The sequence below is a fragment of the Cervus elaphus genome, chromosome 6 (genome assembly GCF_910594005.1).
Source record: "Cervus elaphus chromosome 6, mCerEla1.1, whole genome shotgun sequence".
NCBI classification, from domain to species: Eukaryota; Metazoa; Chordata; class Mammalia; order Artiodactyla; family Cervidae; genus Cervus; species Cervus elaphus.
Genome location: NC_057820.1, coordinates 22,387,122 through 22,413,437, shown reverse-complemented (window position 1 = coordinate 22,413,437; position 26,316 = coordinate 22,387,122). Strand labels below are relative to the sequence as shown.

The following is a 26,316-nucleotide window of genomic DNA, read 5'->3' as shown; positions in this document are numbered from 1 at the left end:
TTGGTAATGGAAAGCAATTAGAAACATCTGTACTCTTGGCTATGAGTAATGCCTCCTATCCTCACTGCTCCCAAGTGCCAATTGGAAATAACTACATCATCGGGATGGTGTTGGCAATTCTACACTGCATTATGGGCTGATGATTAGTACTGAGCTGTGAAGAACAAGAGGTGAAATGCGGGAGAAAGTGCTTTTACCTGGGATTTACAAAGCAAGAGAGGAAACTTACTGCTTATCTGTGCAATAGAAGGTAAGCACCACAACTTTGAAAAAAGTATATTTGCATCAATCTCAGAAGTACATCAATATAAACAGTCACTAGTTCCTGAAGGAAACAATGTTGATTTGTTCATGTGATAAGTCTAACATAGTGAAGAAGCATGGGGGACAGGTTTGCATCCCAGCTCTGCTACCTATGTGACTTTGGGCAAGTTACTTAACTTCTCTTAGCCTCAGTTTTCTCATCTGTAAAATGGATACAATGCTTACTGTATAGCGTGGTTGTGAGAATCAAATGAATTAGTGCTTAGAACAGTGGACAGAGAATAATAAGTACCCGGCCATCTTAGCTATGAATGTTATTGGACATCTACTATGTGTTTGGCAGTATTCAGCTCTGGATACAGCCTTGCGCAACACATTTGAGAAGACTGTTCTCTTAGTGGTCAGAGCTTTATGTAATATTCATACACGTATTTAATCTGAAGCCCAGTACATAGAAGAAACTTAACATAGTTTATTTCCCTTTTATTTCACTTTCTAGGAAAAAGCTATATGTTAATTTCCTAAAGACTGAAAAGGAGGACCTGTGATGGATACTTGATACTACTGCAGGGCCTAATTGTTGATGGTTTGAAAGAAATAGAATCTGTAAGTAGCTAACTTCAGGGTAGATAATAGTTACTTAGAAGAATTTTGTTTCTCGATTTAAGTAATTATATTCTAATACTCATCCTTTGCTGCCCTTTTCTTCCTTTGCCTTCAATCTTTCCCAACATCAGAGTCTTTTCCAGTGAGTTGTTTAGATAACATCACTGACTCAATGGACATGAATTTGAGCAAACTCTGGGAGATAGTGAAGGACAGGGGAGCCTGGTGTGCTGTAGTCTATGGGGTCACAAAGTGCTGGACATGACTTAGCAACTGAACAATAGCAACATTCTAATATTCTCTCCTCACAGAGATTTCTGTAGATTTCTTCTGTCCAATGCTCACTGTTGCATGGTACACACACACAGTGTCAAGCTGATATATAGTCTCATCTTTATCCCTCATCATTTGGAAAAGATAGAGACCAAGTTCTGTCCCTGCGTACAATGGTCACAGTATATAGTTTCATGATGGAGATTTCTGAGGAAGATAAATGTTTGTCATAGGGAGAGAAGATGAAGAATTTGAATGAATTCTATCATAAGAAAGGGAAGCAGTATTTTTCTATAAGTTGAGTATCATTTTAGGAATGATTATCTACCAGATAGAGATTTTTGTCTTAGGGTAAGATAATATTTTTACTCATTCATTTAATGAAAATATAATCAGTTCTTCTTTTGTCATATATACCATAAAATGAATAAGCTATAGACTTTACAAAGTCACCCTGATTTTTATACATTTTGTATTTGATGTTTGCATAAAGATAGCAGATTCTCCTGAAATCTAAGTGTGCTATCACAATCTTCAATTGTGAAAGTAGACTAGGGTTCTAGTTTACTATGGACAAGGATTATAAAATTGAGATGTTTGAAAACTAATGGAAAGAAGAAGTGAAAGGATTTTAGTAAAAGTGAGGAGATCCTCAAAACTAGGTGATTTAGAACTTAAGAGGATATGCTGTAGTAGTATGCTATATTTACAGTAAGTCTGGCATTCTGTTTGATACTAGCAAATGCTTGCTATTTTAATTATGTTTAAGAATCTTCCAGTATAGGGGGAAAGTGAAAGAAAGTGAAAGTGAAGTCGCTCAGTCGTGTCCTACTCTTTGTGACCCCATGGACTGTAGCCTACCAGGCTCCTCTGTCCATGGGATTTTCCAGGCAAGAGTACTGGAGTGGGTTGCCATTTCCTTCCCCAGGGGATCTTCCCAACCCAGGGATCGAACTCGGGTTTCCTGCGTTGGAGGCAGACACTTTACCATCTGAGCCACCAGGGAAGTCGTAAGTATAGCGGGAGGAGTCCTTAAACCAATGCTTAATCACCTTGACAATATATTTGATAGGTTTAAAAAGGACTAGAATATTTCAATACTTTCTTTTTTCTTTTGCTAAAGTTCCTTCAATGTCTTACTCAATTGTTTGTAGGAAGGGAAGTCATTTATCAGCTGTAGAAACTGAGTTAGGGCATCTAATCCATTTTATAATAATTAATTGAAACACTGACTTTCAATTTTCTTGCTTCTGCTGGGAAATCTTGTTCCTTTGATTTTGTTCTTGCTTGTAAGGAGAATATATTTAAAGTGCAAAAGTTGACTAAAAAGACAGTAAGAGTCAATGGAGGCTGGTAAGTTCATAAAAACATATCCACAGCCATCATGAAGAAAGAGGCAGGCATATGACACCGTGAAAGCAGCTAAAAGTGAACTCTGTCTCACCAGGTATCCTGGACTGATTTATCTGCAAACTTTTCTAGAGAGAAATTTGGCCGACTGAAGCTTCCCTTCCTTTTGTTTCCATTTCTTGGACACCCCATGACTATCTCCCCTACCAGCTTCAACCTGAACCCTATCCAGTTAACCAGTTCTAGGGATTTTTCTTTGACATCTCCCAGTCCACTGCCTTATTTTTGTCCCTTATTGTCTCCCACTTGGACTCTTGCAATAACACTCCAACTGAAATCCCTATTTCTATTCTTGTACTCTTCAAATTCATCTACTCAGTTGCCAGGGATCTAGCCAATGGACATCTGACCACGCTGTATTATTTCTTAAACAAACCCTATTCATTCCCATTGTCAAAAGATGAAGATTCAAATTTCCTAGCATACAAGGCCTTGAATTACCCCATTTCTATTTCTTCAACCCCATTTTTCAAAAACTGCTTATAATCACCCTGTGTGTATGTCTTTGTTCATACCATTCTCTTTGATGATAATATCCTGTTCATATTTCTTGGCCTGAAAAACTCCTAGATAATCCTATGGGATGTGTCTACAGTTATTTTTGCTAGGAAGCCTTCTGTACCTCTCAGGGCATAATAGTGGTGTTTTCCCTGTGATGTTTTTTGGTCTTATCACTACTATTTATGTCTCATTGTTTTTAACGTATCTGTTTGAGGTCTAGACTGTCAGATACTTGAAAGCTGAAAATTGCATCATCTTGATATTTATATCCTTAGTATTCCCTCATAGCTCAGTTGGTAAAGAATCTGCCTGCAATGCAGGAGACTCCAATTTGATTCCTGGGTTGGGAAGATCCACTGGGGAAGGGATAGGCCACTCACTCAAGTATTCTTGGGCTTCACCTGTGGCTCAGCTGGTAAAGAATCTACTTGCAATGCAGGAGACCTGGGTCTGATCCCTGGGTTGGGAAGATCCCTTGGAGAAGGGAAAGGCTACCCACTCCAGTATTCTGGCCTGGAGAATTCTATGGATTGTATAGTCCATGGGGTTGCAAAGAGTAGGACACGACTGAGTAACTTTCACTTTTTTCACATCCTTTATAGTATTGATAGGTTCTCAGTAAATAGTTGAAACACCAGTGATGATGATTACAATAGTAATGCACATTATTTCTGTACTATGTGCTAGGCATTGAGCCAAGAACTTTGCATACATTTTCTTATTTAATTCTCCCAACAGATCTAGGAGATATGTACGACCATTACTCTCATTTAACAATTGAGAAACTGAGGCTTAGAGTATACATATAAATGGCATTAGGTCATATAGTGAGTGAGTGGTGGAACCCGAGTTATAATGCAAGTGTAACTGGCTCTCTTCAATGTCTGTCTGAATTGAACTGAGTTTTGCCTAAACCCTGGGTTGTTGATTTACCCCTGCAATTTGCTTGCTGTGTAACCTGGGAAGTATGACTCCTTCATTTCCCCATCTAGAAAGCAGAACAATAATGTCTTCTCTGTTTACTCAGAACAGTTGCTACTGGAGACTTCCCTGGTGGTCCAGTGTTTGACTTTGCCTTCCAGTGCAGGAGGTGTGGGTTTGATCCCTGGTTAGGGAGCTAAGATCCTACATGCCTCACGACCAAAAAACCAGAACATAAGCAACAGAAGCAATATTGTAACAAATTCAATAAAGACTTTAAAAATGGTCCACATTAAAAAGAAAAATGCTATTGATTATGTCAGTTAGCTCAATGTCCCTTATCCTTATCTGTAATGAACAAGACCAGAGGCCCTAAAAACTGCACCCTGCCTCTTGGTTCCAAGATCTCACATAACCACTCCTGGCCTCACCTGTCTGTTGTCTTCTGCATATGGGTTTGATGCTGTAGACCATTCTTGTAGTTGTTGAGTCTACTGAACTTTAGGATGTTCTTTTGGATTTCTCATCCATTCACTCTTTCAACAAATATGTGTTGAGCACCTGCTTTGTACCAGATGCTGTTATAGAGACTCGAGGTACACATCACGGAACAAGCTGTAAAAACCTTTGATCTTGAGGAGTGTATGGTCTATCTGGAGTGACAATTAAACACAAACATAATAACTAAGTTAATTATGTAGTAGATTAGAAGGTGACACTGTTGCTGTCTAAACTCCAGGTCATCACTTTGCGATGATGACCAGTCTTGGCTCTGAGAACCCAGTGCTGGCCAGAGCTTCTGAGCCTCTCTGTGTACCTAAGAAAGTATCTTGGATAAATTACATGATCTAATGAGTTAATGAATATCAAAATGTGTGGTATATCTGTTTTATAGCTGCTTATCTCAGAACCACATTGCTTTCCAGGGTGTTAGCCAGCAAGGTCTTAGAGGAGATAACCCAGGACTTCTCAGGTAACAGGAAATACTCCTGGCCTTCCTGCCTACTCCAAATCTCAGGTGTTGTCAGGTGGGAGATAAGGGTTCGGTGGAAGAGGAGAAAAGACACAACAGATATGTTCCTTCAGATATGTTTCCTCTCAGACAGCCAGTACCAGTGAATATGCATAGACCTTTTTCAACTTGGGATACACTGAGAAGTTCTCAGGGTGCAATACAGGCTACAGCTGAGTCATTTTCTTGGCGATTTAGACCATTTACATAAAAATACACAGATTACAATGCAAGAAGACAGGGCTAAGTCAGATACAAATAACTTCTGTAGAAGTTCCTAAAAGAAGTGAGGATAGAAATCTAGGGCAACTTGAAAAGGCTCCATGGAGACAGTAAGGCTTGAACTGTACCTAAAAAGAGGTTAGTTCTTAGCAAATGAAATGAAGGTCAAGGAAAGAAAGATAGGAGGAAAAAAGGAGCAACTAAGGTAACAGTGAACAAATCCTGGATTGAGGCTGAATTTATTTTTGAGTTCCAACTATCCTACCTACTATCTGCCAGACACAGGGTAAACCTCGTAACATTTCTGAGGGTTCTTTAATTCACACTGCAATTGTGAGAATTATATGAGATTTGGGATGTCAAAACTGTTCAATTTATAAAGAATTATACAAATATAGGCTATTATGTTTAGAGTGGATAGCAATAGCTTTTGCTTTCCCAGCATACCTTTTTCTCTCCTATCAGTTCAATCACTCAATCGTGTCCGACTCTTCACGACCCATGGACCACAGCACACTAGGCCTCCCTGTCTATCACCAGCTCCCGGAGTTTACTCAAACTCATGTCCATTGAGTCAGTGATGCCATCCAACCATCTCATCCTCTGTCGTCCCCTTCTCCTCCTGCCTTCAATCTTTCCCAGCATCAGGGTCTTTTCCAATGAGTCAGCTCTTCGCATCAGGTGGCCAAAGTATTGGTGTTTCAGCTTCAACATCAGTCCTTCTAATGATCACCCAGGACTGATCTCCTTTAGGATGGACTGGTTGGATCTCCTTGCAGTCCAAGGGTCTTCTCCAACATCGCAGTTCAAAAACATCACTTCTTCAGCGCTTAGCTATCTTTATAGTCCAACTGTCACATCCATTCATGACTACTGGAAAACACCATAGCCTTGACTAGACGGACATTTGTTGGCAAAGTAATGTCTCTGCTTTTTAATATGCTGTCTAGGTTGGTCATAACTTTCCTTCCAAGGAGTAAACGTCTTTTAATTTCATGGCTGCAATCACCATCTGCAGTGATTTTGGAGCCCCAAAAAATAAAGTCATCCACTGTTTCTACTGTTTCCCCATCTATTTGCCATGAAGTGATGGGACCAGATGCCATGATCTTAGTTGTCTGAATGTTGAGCTTTAAGCCGACTTTTCCCTCTCCTTTTTCACTTTCATCAAGAGGCTTTTTAGTTCTTCACTTTCTGCCATAAGTGTGGTGTCATCTGCATGTCTGAGGTTATTGATATTTCTCCCAGCAATCTTGATTCCAGCTTGTGCTTCTTCCAGCCCAGCGTTTCTCATGATGTACTCTGCATATAAGTTAAATAAGCAGGGTGACAATATACAGCCTTGACATACTCCTTTTCCTATTTGGAACCAGTCTGTTGTTCCATGTCCAGTTCTAACTGTTGCTTCCTGACCTGCATACAGATTTCTCAAGAGGCAGGTAATGTGGTCTGGTATTCCCATCTCTTTCAGAATTTTCTACAATTTGTGGTGATCCACAAGGTCAAAGTCTTTGGCATAGTCAATAAAGCAGAAAATAGATTTTTTTTTTCTGGAACTCTCTTGCTTTTTCGATAATCCAGTGGATGTTGGCAATTTGTCTCTGGTTTCTTTGCCTTTTCTAAAACCAGCTTGAACATCTGGAAGTTCACGGTTCATGTATTGCTGAAGCCTGGCTTGGAGAATTTTGAGCATTACTTTACTACTGTGTGAGATGAGTTCAATTGTGTGGTTGTTTGAGCATTCTGGGGCATTGCCTTTCTTTAGGATTGGAATAAAAACTGACCTTTTCCAGTCCTGTGGCCACTGCTGAGTTTTCCAAATATGCTGGCATTTTCTCTTCGAAGAATACCCCAAATACATTTTAGGAGTTGTTCTTCCTTCTCTAAATACCAGCCTTCCCCTAGCTAAGGAAGGGGTGGGCATGCATGCCAGGTTAGTTTCATGATTCGTCATTTCCCTGGGATTTGATTCCTGAAACGAAGAGTGACTTAAGGATGAAAAGTTGTGGATGTTGACTCTTCCTGGTATTAGGACCCTGAAGATACTATTTCTTATTTCCTATGATTAGGACCTACCTTGATTCTTATTCTGAGTCTGGTGTTTTGTTTCAATTGTTTTTTCTTTCCAGCTTTTCCTTGGACTCTGTAAGGTGCTCCATATCCTTTCAATAAGATTATTTGTTTCTATCAAGTTTTGCAGACTCAGTTTCTGTTTCTAGTAACTGAAGAACACTGACTGATACAGTGGCTTTAGGAAAGTGAAGAATTTGAAGGTGTAGGCGGTATCTTTCATTTTTGTATGTGTCCAGTGATAATTATGGCTCCAATAACATTTACTGACAACCTTAGCAAATTTTAGCTGAAATAGAATGTATGTATAGTCTGAACTGAATGGGAGCGTTCATACAATAGAATGAAGGAAAGCGACATAAAGAAAACTCTCTGGACCACATTGAGAAAGGCCTTGAAGGACAAACCACATTCTTAACTATTCACGAAGCTTTGAAATGTTTTTAAAACTTGTTTTTCTTTTTTAAAATTTGTATTTTTTATTGGAATATAGTTGATTAAGAATGTTGTGTTTCAGTCACACAGCAAAGTGATTCAGTTATACATATCCATGTGTCTGTTCTTTTTCAAATTCCTTTCCCATTTAGGTTGTTAAGGAATACTGAGCAGAGTTTCCTGGGCTATACAGTAGGTCCTTGTTGATTATCTATTTTAAATACAGCAGTATGTACATATCACTCCCTAAATCCCTAACTATCCCTCTCTGTAACACTTTCACCCGGTAACCATAAGTTCATCCTCTACGTCTATAAGTCTCTTTCTGTTCTGTAAATAAGGCCATTTGGATCATTTTTTTAGATTCCATATATGAGTGATAGATATTTGTTTTTCTCTGTCTAGCTTACCTCACTTAGTATGGTAATCTCCAGGTCCATCCATGTTGCTATAAGTGACATTACTCCATTACTCTTTAATGGCTGGCTAATATTCATACATATATATATACACACACATACATACCATCTTTTCTTTATCCATTCCTCTGTTGATGGACATTTTGGTTGCTTCGATGTCTTGGCTATTGTAAAGAGTCCTGCAATGAGCATTGGGGTGTATGTATCTTTTTGAATTATGGTCCTCTCCAGAAATATGCCCAGGAGTGGGATTGCTGGATCATATGGTATAGCTCATTTTTAGTTTTTTAAGAAATCTCCATATGGATCTCCATAGTATACCAATTTACTGTCCCACAAAGTAGGACAGGAGTAAGTAGGAGAGTTCCTTTTTCTTCACACCCTCTCCAACATTTATTGCTTGTAGATTTCTTTTATGATGGACCATTTTAACTGGTGTGAGGTGATATCTCATTGTAGTTTAAAAATTTGCATTTCTCTAATAATAAGTGGTATTGAACATCCTTTCAAGTGAAGAGGCCTTAAAATCTTTTTATCCAGAGTTTCAGCATGTGATGGGTAGGGGAGTGATGTAACAAGAATGATATTTTAGAAGTATTAATTGGACAGACAGAGAAGAGACTAATACTTCCCAATGCTTTCCCGGCTCCAGTGATTCCCATGGATTCCCAATGATTCCCATAGAAAATTCACTGATACCTCACAATGGTCTATGAGATGGTCACCATCATTGTCCCTGTTTGACAGATGAGGAAACAGAGACACAGATTGGCCAAATAACTTATCCAATATCAGAGAACTAGTGAGTGGTAGTGTTGCAATTGAAACCTAGGCAGTCTGACTGAAGAACTTGTGTAACCACTACACTAGTCTACCTCCAAAGCACAGCTGTACTGATGGGAAGAGGCAGTAAAGATCCTAAGTCATAAGGATCTGGGCTAGAGTGGTAGGAATGAGGAGGAATAGGTAAATAAAGAGATAGCATAATCTAAAAGTCTACAAGCAATAAATGCTGGAGAGGGTGTGGAGAAAAGGGAACCCTCTTACACTGTTGGTGGGAATGCAAACTAGTACAGCCGCTATGGAGAACAGTGTGGAGATTTCTTAAAAAACTGGAAATAGAACTTCCATATGACCCAGCAATACCACTTCACACTGAGGAAACCAGATCTGAAAGAGACACGTGCACCCCAATGTTCATCACAGCACTGTTTATAATAGCCAGGACATGGAAGCAACCTAGATGCCCATCAGCAGATGAATGGATAAGGAAGCTGTGGTACATATACACCATGGAATATTACTCAGCCGTTAAAAAGAATTCATTTGAATCAGTTCTAATGAGATGGATGAAACTGGAGCCCATTATACAGAGTGAAGTAAGCCAGAAAGATAAGAACATTACAGCATACTAACACATATATATGGAATTTAGAAAGATGGTAATGATAACCCTATATGCAAAACAGAAAAAGAGACACAGGTCTACAGAACAGACTTTTGAACTCTGTGGGAGAAGGTGAGGGTGGGATGTTTCAAGAGAAGAGCATGTATATTATCTATAGTGAAACAGATCACCAGCCCAGGTGGGATGCATGAAGCAAGTGCTCGGGCCTGGTGCACTGGGAAGACCCAGAGGAATCGGGTGGAGAGGGAGGTGGGAGGGGGGATCAGGTTGGGGAATACATGTAACTCCATGGCTGATTCATGTCAATGTATGACAAAACCCACTGCAATGTTGTGAAGTAATTAGCCTCCAACTAATAAAAAAAAAAAAAGAGATAGCATAAAGTAAGAGTTGTCAGGGTTTGGCCTAACTGAATGTGAACTGATATGCAGAACAAATCAAGGCTTGTTAATTAAGCAATTAGTACTTTATTCATTAATTCCATGAACATTTATTGAACTTCTGAAAGTGAAAGAAAGTGAAAGTGTTAGTTGCTCAATGGTGTCCAACTGTTTGTGACCCTATGGATTCTAGTCTGCCAGACTCCTTTACCCATGGGATTCTCCAGGCAAGAATACTGGAGTGGTTTGCCATTGCCTTCTCCAGAGGATCGTCCTGACTCAGGGATTGAACCCGGGTCTCCTGCATTGTAGGCAGATTCTTTACTGCCTGAGCCACCAGAATGACTACTGAGCATCTACCTTGTGTTCTATCTCCCAAGGATGCCATGGTGAACAAGACAGACAGGTTCTTTGTTTTTATGGAGTACACATTCCCCTGAGAGGGACTGACCATAAGCAAAAAAAAAAAAAAAGGACAATACCAAGTAGCAATAAATGCTATGGTGAAAATAAAAGAGTCAAGTGATAGAGAAGGATTAAGGTCTGTTTATGTAGATGGAATATTCCAGAAAGACTTTGCGGCTAAAATCTTGATTTTCTCTGCCCATAAATACTGAATGAAAAATACAGGGACAGAGTTTGGAGGAAAAAGAAAGGTGGTTTTCATCCTCAGCTGGCAGAGGGGAGACTCAGAAGGCTCCTGAAGAACAGTGCCCCCTCTTCCATGAGGAATCTGGAGGATGATATAGATGAGGGCTTGCAGTCAGGGGTCGGTGATGAGGAACAAAAGTGTAGGGATCTTGTATTTTTCTTCCTCTTGCATTCTTTCAAAAACAGTCATAGGCTGGTGTCAGGTAGCCCTGTAATTTGTTTCTTGCAGTCAAGTAGCCCAGTAGTTGGGTCCATTGTCTTTTTTGTATTGTACTGTGACCTTTTTTCTGTAATGCAGAATGAGAAAAACTACAAGGGGTGGTGGGCAGAGAGAGAGTGCTGTTAAGGTAAACACCAGATACAGGATGTAATTAGCATAGAGTCAACAGTTAATAGGTGTAAAATGTTCCTCAAGCAGAGCTAGGGGGCAGAAAAGCAAATTTAGTTACAGATTACAGATTGGGAACAAAGAAAAAACCAGGAGTGATCAGACCTGCTCCCTGTTATCTTCTTTGTCTCAGGAAAGAAAAGAAAAACTCATTCCTCTTTTTTCCTTTCCACTGCAACAAGACCTCTCTGAGGAATTGACACATATACAAAGATCTGAATGATGAGAAGGAGCAAACCATCTAAAGATCTGGGAGGCAAGTGTCCTAGCAAAGGGACCAGCAAGTATAAAAACTTCAAGAAAAGAATGAGCTGGGCATGCTTAAAGAACCCAAGAAGGCAAGGAGTGGGCAAAGAGATGAGGACAGAACAGTACATAGAGCCAGGCTTGTTGTTGTTCAGTTGCTCAGTTGTGTCTGACTCTCTGCAATCCCATAGATTGCAGCACGCCAGGCCTCCCTGTCCTTCACCATCTCCCAGTTAGCTGGGGTTAATTTGGAAGGTTTAAATAGACTAGTTGCATGATATCATGCAATATCATCCATTAGATCACAGTTTTGGTAGGCCAAAAATCGCTGATGGCTGTGACGTTTCCTGCTTATTGGTATGGCAGGAGATATTTTCATTTCACAGTATGTTAGTGACAAGCATATTAGAAATACAAATGGAACTATCAAGAGGTCAAGTAGATCTAAAAGTCAGTTATAGAGGAATTGTTGTATGTCAAGAATAGAAGCCAAACAATATGTTAAAGAGACAATAGTAGCTATAGAGATGGGGGTTCATGGATTCAGGAGATATTTTAGAGGTAGAATGACAAACTTGCTGATTAATTAGATGTAGGAAATAGAGAAAAGGAAAAGTGAAGTTGCTCAGTCATGTCTGACTGTTTGCGACCCCATGGACTATAGCCTACCAGGTTCCTCTGTTCATGGGGTTTTCAGGCAAGAATACTGGAGTGGATTGCCATTTCCTTCTCCAGGAGATCTTCCCAACCCAGGGATTGAACCTGGCTCTCCAGCATTATAGGCAGATACTTTATCACCTGAGCCACCAGGGAAGTCAAAGGATTTCTAAATATTTGCTTGAGTAACTAGGTAGATTATGGTTCTAGGTATTGATGTGTCTAAAAAACATGAGAGATATGGCAGGTCTTGGAAGTTTTGTTTTGGGTATTGTCTACTAAAAAATATCATCACAACCTGATAGTAAATATTTTATTTGCTGGGAATGTTTAGGACTCTGAGCCCAGGAGACAGCATCTCAGAAGCTCAGAGAAAACTGCTCCAAAGAGGCAGGAGGGGGTGTCAGGCTATAAACAAGTTTGCAACAAGGAAGCAGGTAGTCTGAACACCAAAGATCAAGTATCAAGGTGTTTAGCATTCTGTATATGGGAAGATGCAAGTCTCTGGCCTCATTGAATTTATTCCTTTCATATACACCTCAGCTATCTGGGCCAATCCTGTTTGCCTATTCACCTTGCTTCTTGCATTCCCCCAGCTCCTCAGCAGTTACCATGGTGCTGGCAGCATCCATTAGATCACAGTTTTGGGAGGCCAGAAATCGCTGATGGCTGTGACGTTTCCTACTTATTGATATGGCAGGGGATATTTTCATTTCACAGTATGTTAATGACAAGCATATTAGAAATACAAATGGAACTATCAAGAGGTCAAGTAGATCTAAAAGTCAATTATAGGTAAAGTTCAAGGGCAGAGATATAAACCTCAGAATCACTAGAAATACAGGTAACTCCTTAGAGCCATGGGACTGGATCAAATCACCTAGTGAGAGGATGTAGATGAAGAAAAGGGGCCCCAGATTCAAATTCTGAGGTTTTCCAGTATTTAGGTCTATCTGAGAATAAGGGGACAGCAAAGGAGTGGCCAGGAAGGATGGGGCGGGGGGGGGAAATGAGCAGAGTGAAGTATCTTAGATTCAAAAACAGAGAGGCTTTCCAGGACAGAATGGTCTGATGCTCCTGAGCGGGCTATAAAGATGAGAACAGAAATGCTACTGTTGGATGAGAAAGCATGTGAATGATTGTTGATCTTAATGTGGATGATGGCAGAAAGCCTGCTGGAACAGGATGAAGAAGAAAATGGGAGGTGAGGAAATAGAGGCAGAGACTATAGACAAATTAAAAAAAAATTTTTGCTGTGAAGTGAGTAGAATACTGGGGTAGGAGAGCAGAGTGTTAAGATTTTGTAATATACAAGACTAATGGTTCTTTGCATGCTAATGAGAATGATCCCAGGGAGATGGAAAAACTGATAATGCAATGTAAACAGAGTTCTAATTACAGGAGGAAAGTTTTTGAGAATCCTAGGGCTGAGATGGGAAGGGTTCAGTAGAGACCTGGCTTTTGATCAGAAGGAACTATCTTCCACTGAAACTGGCAAGAAGACAGAATTAACAGAGGTTCTGGTAAACTGGCATCACTGACTCAGTGGATAATGAGCAAACTCCAGGAGATAGTGAAGGACAGGAAGCGTGGTGTGCTGCAGTCTATGGGATCACAGAGAGTCAGACACAACTGACTGACTGACTGGACAACTGGTTAACTGGTAGATTTAGTATTGGAAAGATGGAATTTGTCTCACTGCTTCTATTTTAATCAAAAAAGCTGAGGCATGATTTCAAATCTGGATACTGGGAACACTCATAGGTGTATGCAAACTTCACAGGATCTATGGAGAGAAACAGAGGGCTCAGAATAGACTTATGGTCATTTAATCTGTCTGTGTTCAAAAGTGACCTCACTAGCTATATCTTCCAAATGGTGAGACTTGTGGGCAAGGACACATAATTTTCTAAAATCTAAAAAGATTGTTTTTAATATGAGTACTAGATAACTGGTTACAGTGGCATATTTGATATTTTTTGTAGAACCAGGGAGCATATAAATAAATATATACTTAATCCTCAGTTGTGTTTATTGGAATCATGTTTTTTTACTTACCAGTGCAGCCCCATTAACCACCACAAAGCCTAGGGGCCCTTTCACCAATATTTGTTGTATGAATGAGTGATGTGATTTGAAGGACTTCGAAAGCAACGAATGACCTTTTCCCAGGATAGGTGGGGTAGTACTTGAAAAAATAAAGCTTTCACAAATGTAATATCTTGTTCCTGAACTTAAAATCAGAAGAACTCCGTTGAGAAGGAACAGAGCTGACAGAGAAGCTCTTAGGATATTTAACTCGACTTTTATATCTCTCTGGAAATCACCAGAGTAACTTAAGAGGTTTCAGGAAAGGCTGTAACCCTAAGTTCCAATTTCATATCCTTTTCCTGGCAGTAGTATCCACCAAAGTAATGAAAGGCAGTATGAATTAGTATAAGGGGGCCTCGTTCACGAAGTATCTTTCTAGCTAGCAGTTCTGAATAGAATCCTGACTGACATCAAGTATCTTTGTCTATGGCAGGGCATACATCAGTCTGAATCAGCAGTATCAGGTTCATTATGTGAAAAAAAAAATCTGCACTTAATCACTATAGGTAATAACATATAACAACAGATTCTAGTTATTTTCCTGAGGAATGGTGAATGCCTTTAAGAATGTGGAAATTAAATAACAAATTATTGATTAGAAAGTAGGAGGCCAGTTTAGTAAATTCCTTGCAAGAGTGTAGATTTTTCAGTTGGGCACATTTAGAATCAGTTGCATGTGACGCTGAGAGCTTTTGCAGCATTGGGCAGAGCCAGTAGATGGTGGTCTTAAGTTGCAAGTTGCTTTCACAGGAACACCTGTCAACATGGGAAAGAACGACTGCTCTCCACTAAATGCCAAAATTCACTTTCCACTCATCAGATACTGTAAATTGGAAGATGGCACAGGAGAGATTTTTGAGGTGATATGTTAACTGTTGTTTATTTTTCAAAAAAGCATGCTTTTCTTTAAAAAGAAAAGTCATGATAGTACTTTGAAATTATGCAATGTTTTTGTCAGAATATGATATAAAGAGGTCTATCCATTGTGTACCTCTTCTCAAGAATGAAAGAGATTTTTAAATTTCTTAATTAGAATGCTGTCTGTTGGGGTGTTGAAGAAGCAAGACCAACTCTAAGCTGCAGTATCTAAATAAGATATCCACTTAACATTCTCTATTGTTCAATGCACTTTAGAGATTCAATTGCAAGTGTATTACAATACCTTGTAATTATGCAGACTGACTAGAATTAAAGACTTTGGAAATTAATTTTGAGTTGAAATATTAAATTAAGTAGAATGTTTTATCATAATGGCATAATTTAAAACTAACTAAAAATAGCATTAATAATAATCATGATCACCCTCCTTTCATTAAAAGAAGAGATTTAGCACTAAATCATTAAATGATAAAATTTATGGTGCCCAAGTTAGTAAAGATTTTGTAGTAGTGTAAATCATGCTACATGATTTCTGTCCAGTGACTATGGCAAATTAGTCACTATAGTAAATTTCAGAGGGTATTAATAATGCAAACACTTCAGTGTTGAAAGCTTTGGTTGAATGATACTGCCTGCATCTTTGGGCATTCAAATATTCCATTTTTTTCCTTGCCATAGTGTATTATATAACTGCCATGGGTAGTAGCAGGGATGGACAATTATACCTTGAACAAAAGAAAAGGGTTAGCCTTTTATTTTTATAAGGCAACAATTTATGAGAAGTGATTTCTGCTTCCCAGCATTAACCTTTGGCCTCTTTCTATTCATTAGTCTTCTGATTTTATTCTTCTGAAATTATACTGTCTGTGTTCTAAGCAGAACATACGTTGCTCATTTTCTTTAATAATTCTCGGATCAACTCAATTTAACTAAAAACTAAAAAAGGCAAGCAATGATTTGCTTTTAAACTTACTTAAAATCACCTTTATATATGTGTGTGTGTGTGTACATACATATATTCATACAGATTTTTTCACAATTAAATTAGCTATACCAACATACCAGTTGCAAAATGAGTAAGCAACCTAAAATAGAAAGCAAATATATACTAACCTCTTGAGTGATGAGGGTGGAGTTAGTGAAAAGGTAAAGAGGGGTTGGCTTTGTTTATTTTATCTGTTTCTTAAGAAAGTTTTTTGTAGATTTTCCAAAGTATTTGCTAGATTTGTCTATATTTAATATCTTTGAATGTTTCTTTCCTCTTTAGTCACAGATATGGTTTTTAGTGAGCTTCCCAGGTAGTGCTAATGGTAAGGAACCCTCCTGCCAATGCAGGAGACGTAAGAGATGCAGGTTTGATCCCTGGGTCACGAAGCTCCCCTGGAGGAGGGCATGGTAACCCACTGTAGTATTCTTGCCTGGAGAATCCCCATGGACAGAAGAGCCTGGCATGCTATGGTACAAAGGGTTGCAAAGAGTTGGACATGACTGAAGTGACTTAGCATACACACATGTATGATTTTTAGTATCTGACCCACATTTTAGAAAGTTATTAGATCTAGAAGTCATGTGATATTGCAACTGATTGTTACAGGTATAAAAACATGACTTATCCAAATCATTCTTTAGAACTATGTTTCTTTCCTACTCTAAATATCACGCTGTAAATATCAACGTCTATGGATGTTTTATACTATAGATACTGTGTATTACATACCTGTTAATACATAATGGAAGTTTTAGAAAACTGTGGGGAAATAAGTCACCTCACTACATATACCATTATGGATTAATTTTTGAGAATATTAGCAGTATTTTGGGCCAAGAATGTTAATCTATCGTAAACCAACCACTTGCTACTTTTCTTTTACATTTTGACATTTTGATTGTGACATTTTGATTGTGAGCTTAGCCCATGTCTTAGCATTACCCAGATTATTTTGGCAAAAGGGAACACACAGTGCAGCAGAAGATTCTCCTTGAAAACATGGATTGAAAATGGTGTAAAACCCAGATAATGCATTCTCCTTTGCAGAGCTGTGGGGTATTGTGCACAAGAGTTATTAAGGTAGCCTGTTCATTTGGTCGTTTGTGTAGCATGTTCATAGCATTGTAAAGTAACGGGCGAATGAAATCAACACAACTGGTATATCTATAGTCTCAATGTCACTATAGCTTAAGATAATTGTGCATATATATTTTTTAACATATCCAATAGCTGGGATATTCAGTAGAGAACTAAATACATAGTACTAAGACATTTAACTAGACTCAGGAGTCAGACACATCTGAAAACATCTATCGACTCATTAGTATTGTTTTAGTAACTGCTTTGGCTTTTATATAACTCAGGAAATAGGATATCATAACATCGTAAATAGTATTAATCTGAACCTATCTATGTAGCCAGAGCAATTTTAAGCCAATCATTTCTCATTAGGCTAATGCTAGTAAAGTTTCTTATTCAGATAAGTTTTTTTAATTCTTTTTTCTTCTTTTGGCTATTCAGTGGCCAATGAGGTGTAATAAGTTTTAGCAAATTGGGGCTGAGGTCTCTTAGGTTAGTTTTATTCTTCGCTGTAAATTACAGCAGCTTTATAACTGCTTAACACAGCTCTTGAATCAAGAAATGTCACACCTGAATTTTTTTGTTCAGGCTGAATGACTGGCATTAAAGAGAGAGAGAGAGAGAGAGAGAATGCACAAGCTCCTAGAATTCAGGATTAAAATTGCTCCTTTCAGATTGTCAAACTGGTTTATATTTTAACTGTTGAGCAGCTGAAATGGCAACTAAATAGAATTTGAATACACTAGCTTCTTCTCATATTTTTCTCTTCGCAGATGATGACTTGCAAAGTATTAAATTTTTGAATTGCACTCTGTGTACCTTCTTTTGTTAGCATTGAGTAAGACTTTGTATTTTAGATTTTATTGTGGAACTCAGGCTCAAAACAATGATATGACTTAGATTACTTGTTTCTGAGACTTCACATCTGTTATTTTAAGCACAAGAAAGCCAGTCATGGCTATGAGAAGGGTCTTCTTTAGTAAGCAGCAGGCTTACTTAAGAAGGTGCCATGACAACAGAAAGGTTTAGAAGCATCTCTTCGCTAAGGGGCTTTCAATAGGTCAGCAAATGTGACTCCTTTGCTGTTTTGCTGTTTTCCTCATTGACAGTTCATTACAAATGAAGTAGGTGATTTTTTTTTTTCTGACTGGATGTAGCAAAAACAGAAAAGTAATTAATACGTAAAGTACCAAATATGAAATATTACTCTGCACAGAGACATTTCACACTTCATTGATTTCATGAGTAGGCCAGAGGTGCCAGAACAATAATTAATATGTTGTAAGGGAAAAATTATTATGCAAGGTCAGCAGCATTTCAAGAATTTACGAAGAGGAGACATGAAAAGATATTCTGAAACTGTTTCTTAAATTGAGTTTAAAATTGGTGGTTTATAGGGAATATTTGAAGAAATACACAATTTTTCTATGAAAAATTAGTAGAACTTTTTCAATTATCACTACAAGTATGCCTCTTTATCTAAATATATTGTTTATCAATATACTGGCATTTGGGGGGAAAATATGAATAAATAATGTGTGGGTAGGTATGCATGGACTTATGCTTAGGTATATGGACATTATTATTTATATTTCCAAATTTTCAATTAAATAGAAAAAATTAGAATTCAAGCAAATTCATTTATATTTTTTAAAATTGCCAACTAATTCATATTCTATAAACAAAAATCATAATTTAAATCTCAGAAAAGCAAAACCATAAATATCAAAATCAAATTTGTGCTTCTATAAAGATGTTAATCTTTTGGCATGTATCCTTTTAATACTTTTTCTTTAAGAAATGTATATATATTAACATATTAATATATATATGAAGGGGATACTGAAATGTTGTTTTACTTTGTTGTTGTTCAGTTGCTAAGCCCGTGTCTTTGAGAACCCATGGACTATAGCACGCCAAGCTTCCTTGTCCTTCACCATCTCCTGGAGCTTTCTCTACAGTATTTTTAATGGCTACATAAAGCTTCACTGTATATGTTATAAAGTATATATTTGAGCTATCTTCTCAGGATGCAAACACATGCTTTCCAATTTTTAAAACATTTAATTTTTTATTGGAGCATACCTGCTTTACAATGTTGTGTTAATTTCTGTTGTACAGCGAAGTGAATCAGCTACACGTATACATATATCCTCTCTTTTAGATTTCCTTCTCATTTAGGTCACCTCAGAGCATTAAGTAAAGTTCCCTGTGCTATATATCAGGCTCTCATTAGTTATCAATTGTATAGATATTAATGTATATATGTTAATTCCAAGCTTTCTAACTTTTAGCAAATTGCAGTGAACATCGTTAGGGCCATATCTTGATCATGCCTTTTGGACTCATCTCTAGAAATGGAATTCTGATTGCTTTACAAGTATTATTACCAAATCATCCTCCAGAAAGGTCATCTCAGTTTACTCCCAACACAGTCTGTTTCAAATTCACTCTCAACTGTGATTTTTTTAAAGCTCTTTTCTACTCTGATGTCACGTAGTAAGTAATGGATTTTCCAGGATTAATTGAAGATTATTGAGAGAAAATCTCTTGAAAGAATTTCAAAAGCAAAATATTTCCAGCGATTATCTTAAGAGCAAAATAAGCGAGATCATTTAATATCATATTTTTATCCCAAATTGAAAACTACTAATAGCTATCATTTACTGAGAGCTTACCATCTATTAGTAATAACTTTGCAACAATTCTGTGTACTTTAATCAATCATCTCATGTTTCATTGTCACAGTTATTCTGTGAAATAAGATATTTATGCTCCTTTTAAAAAAAGATGGAGCCCAAACTCAGACATATTATAGATTGTCTAAAGTCACAGAGCTAATTGGTGGTTAGCCGAGATTTGAATCCAGAGCGGTATGAATCACAAGATTATATTTCATCTAGTATAGCAGCAAGATATTAAACTTGTGATTCTGAAAATATTGTACCTCAGAACAGTGCACATTGTAGCCCATTTGTAGATTTATAACAACTACCTTTTATCTCCTTTTATTGTCATTTTGGTATTATGATTGAAGGTGTCTACTTGGATACCAACTATGGATTTTTACCACCTGGACCTGTGGAAGGAAACAGTGGGTCTCATTTCTGAAACAGGAGGTGCCAGGAAGGCTGGTGCCAGGTTGGCAAAGGAGGTTCTCACCCTTTCTTAGTGCATATGGCTCTCTAGTCTAAGAAGCCACCACTAGCCCTCTCCTTTTCTCTCCTCTGCTCTCAAACTGGAGTCCATGTGATAGTATGACTGAGGTCAACAAACCTCCTTTCTGTGGGTGAGTTTGAGGTGATGGAAAGAAGGAAAAAGGCAGAACATAGAGAGCAGGGCAATTTTGAGTCTTCCTTGGGAAACTCTCCTTGGCACCAAAACGTTGTTCCAAAATTGGACCAGCGGGGAGCAGCCTCTCTGATAGGATGTCTGTCTGGTAACACAGTTCTGGCAGGGATAAGATGGGAAGAAGATATATTCCAGACAACATCCAACCCCAAATGTAGTGGGAGTTTGTAAAGAGAAAGGACGAAGGTGTTCCCTGTTCTGGATATGAAGCTCCACCAAGTAACACAATTCGGGCCGGAAACCATCCTGCTGTGGCCTTCCAAATGTATCCTGAGCCTCTGTCCTGCTCATTATGAATGAATCTTTATCCTTTCCTCTCCCCCTGCTCCCTCGCTCATCAGCAGGCTAAAGAGAGGATACAACTCTAGCTTAAGCTTGGGGCTTTTTGGCACGAAGCTTGATTGTCTCGGTTTTCTCTTGGCAGATTTAAATTGTTAGAGAAATGAAACTCGTTTGAAAACAGTAGGTCCTGGCAGGCACTCTCCCAGGCATTGCCCAGGACTCCAGGAGCAGTTGTCGACTTGCTGCATGGCATTTGTCTAGGTTGGGTTTGATCTTATTCTCAGATCCCATATGGTAAGAAATAATTCAGTTTTAAAGTTTTGTGGGTTTTATGATTAGGGATTGAGGTCAGAAGAAAAAGAGAGGTTGCTGCATATGGAGTTTGCAAATTTTTTTTATACTGAGACTAAGATTTAATGAAGATGGAAGATTAAGGAAAATTGTTATCTTGTGTGTGTGAATATAGAGACAAAACCAAACAAGATATTTTTTGTTTTCTTTGACTATAAATCTCTATTTGATTATGGTGCCCTTGGTGGTATTTCTATCATTATGGAAGGATAAGAGTGTTTACAACTAATCATATATGGTGGGTTGGGGATGAGAAGCACATCACACACAATACTTGGCTTGAAAAAGATTTTAGTATATAAATGGAGAAACAAAAGCAAATGGTACCATTTCTAGTAGTATTAGTTCTCATTTGATCCAAGTTTTCCATTTACTTTGCAAGAGCATATATAGCACTATATAAAGAATCTACTGGTAGATAATAATATGATAGCTGTACTGATGAAACACTTTCCAGCATATTTACAAGTTTTTCTTTAGATTTCCAATAGAACAGAGTAATAATAAATGGGGCAAAAGCAGCCCCCACAATACTTGGGATAAGTTTACAGATATGCATATTTTTATAATCAATTTCTAGCGACCCCTAAACCAATAATTATATAATTATGAATTTCATCTTCTTTCCTCTGTCTTCTTACAACCACGTGGGAAAAGAAACCAACACTTAACAGCTGGAGCTGTGAGCACAGAATGGATTTCAGAGCAACTAAATGTGTCTGCTGCTCCAAAGAACACTTTAGGCATCATAAACAGCCAGTGTTTTAAACCACTAAATCTCCTATCTGCTACCTCTGTTTACATTGGCCTCTCCACCACCATCAGTCCTTTGACACACAGTCTCTTCCTATCATTTCAGCATCTCACTGTGCCAAACATGAGGTGCATTTCACAGACTCATTCAGATAGACTATTACACATACTTCCCTGGTGACTCAGATGGTAAAAAATCTGCCTGAAATGCAAGAGTTCAGCTCAGTTCAGTTCAGTTGCTCAGTTGTGTCCGACTCTTTGTGACCTCATGGACTGTAGCATGCCAGGCTTCCCTGTCTATCACCAACTCCTGGAGTCCACCCAAACCCATGTCCATTGAGTCAGTGATGCCATCCAACCATCTCATCCTCTGTCATCCCCTTCTCCTCCTGCCTTCTATCTTTCCCAGGATCAGGGTCTTTTCAAATGAGTCAGTTCTTCCCATCAGGTGGCCAAAGTATTGGAGTTTCAGCTTCAGTATCAGTCCTTCCAATGAATATTCAGGACTGATTTCCTGCAGGATGGGCTGGTTGGATCTCCTTGCAGTCCAAGGGACTCTCAAGAGTCTTCTCCAACACCACAGTTCAAAAGTATCAATTCTTCAGTGCTCAGCTTTTTTGATAATCCAATTCTCACATCCATACATGACTCCTGAAAAACCATAACTTTGACTAGATGGACCTTTGTTGGCAAAGTGATGTCTCTACTTTTTAATATACTGTCTAGGTTGGTCATAACTTTTCTTCTAAGGAGCAAGCGTCTTTTAATTTCATGGCTGCAATCACCATCTGCAGTGATTTTGGGGCCCAAAGAAATAAAGCCTGTCACTGTTTCCACTGTTTCCCCATTTATTGCCATGAAGTGCTGGGACCAGATGCCATGATCTTAGTTTTCTGAATGTTGAGTTTTAAGTCAACTTTTTCACTCTCCTCTTTTACCTTCATCAAGAGGCCCTTTAGTTCTTCTTCACTTTCTGCCATAAGTGTGGTTTCATCTGCATATCTGAGGTTATTGATATTTCTCCTGGCAATCTTGATTCCAGCTTGTGAGTTATCCAGTCCAGGATTTCTCATGATGTACTCTGCATATAAGTTTAATAAGCAGGGTGACAATATACAGCCTTGACATACTCCTTTCCTGATTTGGAACCAGTCAGTTGTTCCATGTCCAGTTATAACTGTTGCTTCTTGACCTGCATAAGGATTTCTCAGGAGGCAGGTCAGGTGGTCTGGTATTCCCATCTTTTTAAGAATTTCCACAGTTTGTGGTGATCCACACAGTCAAAGGCTTTGGCATAGTCCATAACTTTATTGACTGTGTAGATGAGAAGTAGATGTATTGAGAAGTAGATGTTTTCTGGAACTCTCTTGCTTTTAGGCCTGGGTTCAATCCCTGGGTCAGAAAGGTCCCCTAGGTGTTGGAACGGCAACCCACTCTAGTATTCTTGCCTGGAGAATTCCATGGACAGAGCCTGGGTTCGCAAACTGTCAGACATGATGGAGTAACTAACACTTTCACTTTCACATGATGATACACACAAAACTATAAATGAAAACTTTGTCTTTAGTGGTTCATGGAGTTGAAATAGTTTATCAGTTGACACTTCAATCCTGAGTTTTGACCTGGATTTATTCCTTACATATCTGACCATGTACTTTAGTTAACCCAAGTTAGTAGAAGCTAAAACGGGATAGACTAGACCAGGGGTAGAGGACCAATCTGATTAAATCTAACAATTTGTACATCTGTGTCTGAGTGTCATCACTTCTTATGATTGTATATAAAGTACCTGCTGTTGAATGGGGGATTAAGCCCATTCCAATTACTGATGCTTTTTAACATTACAGATGTCAAAGGCATTCCTTCAAACCTGTTTATTTGCAGAGTAAGGCTTTTCCAGATGGGAATTAGAAAGCAAGATTTGACAAAATCTGCTTCTCTATTACTCAATACAAAGGAATATTACAGTAACGCTCCTGTTTTTGCTAATCCATTCATTTCAGGTTTGATTTACCTTTTTTGCCTTGATCTAAAAGCTCTGTGGCTTTATAGGATTATATATTGCTGTATTCAGGTTTTGAATGAATCATAGAGTATGCATTTTAATATGATTTCTCAGATTCCAAAGCCAGGATTAACCTGTTGTTTTGATTAAAAAGATTTTATGTTTATATTTTAGAGGAAGTGTGTTAAGTTTCTCTAGTTATTCACTGATTCCCTTATTCATAAATAGAAGAAATTGTATCTGTTGGTTGTATTGATGAAAGGGGAAAATTATAATTTTATAAAGAGTTTAAAATACGAATACTTAATATAAACTGTTACATAAATGAATGTAAGTTTTCTCAGTTTTCTGTTCCCCATGTTGATACCTTGCAAAGTTAGACTACTGAAGTAGAATTAATTTGAACTATAGTAAAGAGAAATATTGGTAGCTGGTTAGGTCATAAAAATTGGGTGTAAAAAATTGGTTACTTTGGCACTTGAAAATACAAAAAGGTGCTGACTTTTTTGTTTGTTTCTGTAAAAGTGGTCATGGAAAGTAAGAAAATGCAGTAGGGGTTCCTGATGTTATTTTGAGGAATAATACTATAGTAATAGCAAAGTCCCAGAGATCCTTAGAATGTGACAAGCAGTATTCTATTAAAAATCCTTTACATATATCAATTCAGTTAATCCTCACAGTAGCTTTATGAGGTCAACACCATTATTTTCATTAAATAGACAAGGAAACTAAGATGAGAGTTAGAGAGGTGAGGAGAATTGTTGAAGCTTAGATGACCGGGAAATGGCAGAACCATGGTCCAAACCTGGGAAGTCTAGTTCCAGTGCATCTTCTTAAACTCTATACTAATTATGTTTACATGGTCATGTGTCTAGTTTCTGGCCCTCCCAGAAATTATGTAAAACAAATTAAAGTCAATCTAATGAGAACATGGTGAAGACCAAATGAGAAATTGAGTAAGCAACTGTTACATTTCTCTCTCCTGTACAGACTTCCTTTTTTAATGTAGAAATTCCAGATATATGCTCTATATCCCTAGATTTTAAGCACAGTCCGTGCCATGTTGCTAAGGTTTTAGCCCAGAAGCCATTTTGGACTCATTGCCGTGTAGATTCCCTTTGATCTCTCCCTACACTTGGAGAATAGACATATAGAGTGAAGAAGAATTTAGTTGTTAAAACAATACCCAAACCATTGGTCAATGTTTGTGGAGGACAGATACCAGTTTTCCTACATCTGGGATTAGGGAAGGTTTGAAGTTTAGGTATACTCAGACACTCAGTCACGTCTCAGTTATATGATCCCATGGAGTAGCCCGCCAGGCTCCTCTGTCCGTGGGGTTTCCCAGGCAAGAATACTGGAGTGGGTGGCCATTTCCTTCTCCAGGGGATCTTGCCCACCCAGAAATCAAACTTGGGTCTCCTGCATTACAGGCAGATTCTTTAAAAACTGAGCCACCAGGGAAGCCTTGAAGTTTATATACACATTGCTAAATAAAGGTAGACACAGTATACTCCCAAATTGAATTTTGGCAAGGAGAAAAAGGGAACATTTATTGTACAAACATGTCTAAATGCAAACCAGCAAGTAATTATTCTTTATTTTAAAAAAATGAACTTCATTTCATCTTAGCAGTTTCTATTTACAGAAAGACCCTTTTCTTTTGCTTATATCCGGTGGCTTCATTCGAATCACTTTCTAAGATTCTTTTTACTCAGTTTTTTCTCATTAAAAAATCAGATAGTAATCTCTATCCTTAGTGAAAGTGGATTTAAAGTTTAAATGTAAGCATTTCAATGTATCTGCAAAATAAAAATGAAGCTGAAGTGAAAGATTACAGGTCATAGATTTCTAGGGATACACAGTTCATGTACTCCTGTTTGTGTTTTCAGCTAGATTCTGAACTCCTCAAAGAAAATGCTTCTTATTGACTACTTTTGTAAAATCCATACCTCACTCTCCTTTCGCCATCCCCTCACCCCATTCTGTGTCAATTTCAGTGATGTGCATATAGGAGGTACTTAATATTTGCTAGGTGAATAAATTACTTTCCATCACTGAAGCTATTTTGAGGCTTGATTCTCAAACAATAAAAGGGCTTATAAAAAATACAGGAGACAAGGTTTGAAACAGGATTTGAATGTAAATCAAGCATCTGTCTCCAAGTCTCTGATTTTCACTTGCTGCAAACAGTGCTTGACTGTAAAGCAAATAGGCATGTCAGTGCTTCTTCTGTTGAAGGGGCTCAATAGGTGTCATGAGAAAGAAGAGGTGAGGTTGGAGCTTTGCTTTCTGGCTGCAAGCTTTGCCTTTCAAGCACTAACTGAGCTGCAGCATAAGGTGTGAAATTAGGACAAATGTTCCAAGTCCTAGAAAACAAATTATTTTATTTAACTCCATCCTGCTTAGAAAATTTGTTTCAGGATTACAGGCTTTCAGGAGAGACTGGTGACTATGGAATATTAAGTTTGAAATGGAAAATTTTTGACAATGAAAGCTAAAATAAATGCTAACACAAATAGGCAGCTTTGATAATGATTTTTGTGTTTAGTTTCAGACACGTAAGAAAGGACACAAACTCCTAGGAGTTAGTTTATTGCCTAAAATCATAATATCCCCAATGTTAAACACTGAAAATCTGTTACTCCCAGTTTCCAGATTCTGTGGGTAAAT

At 38.1% G+C, this 26,316-nt stretch overlaps 1 long non-coding RNA gene across 1 annotated transcript; it reads left to right on the top strand.

Annotated features, from left to right (window-relative positions):
- Window positions 1-1,954: 1,954 nt before the first annotated feature.
- On the top strand, window positions 1,955-25,037 carry LOC122696217. The gene is made up of 3 exons (XR_006341713.1): window positions 1,955-1,995; window positions 6,645-6,648; window positions 24,958-25,037. It is a non-coding gene; the product is annotated as an uncharacterized LOC122696217 (long non-coding RNA).
- The last annotated feature ends 1,279 nt before the right edge of the window (window positions 25,038-26,316 follow it).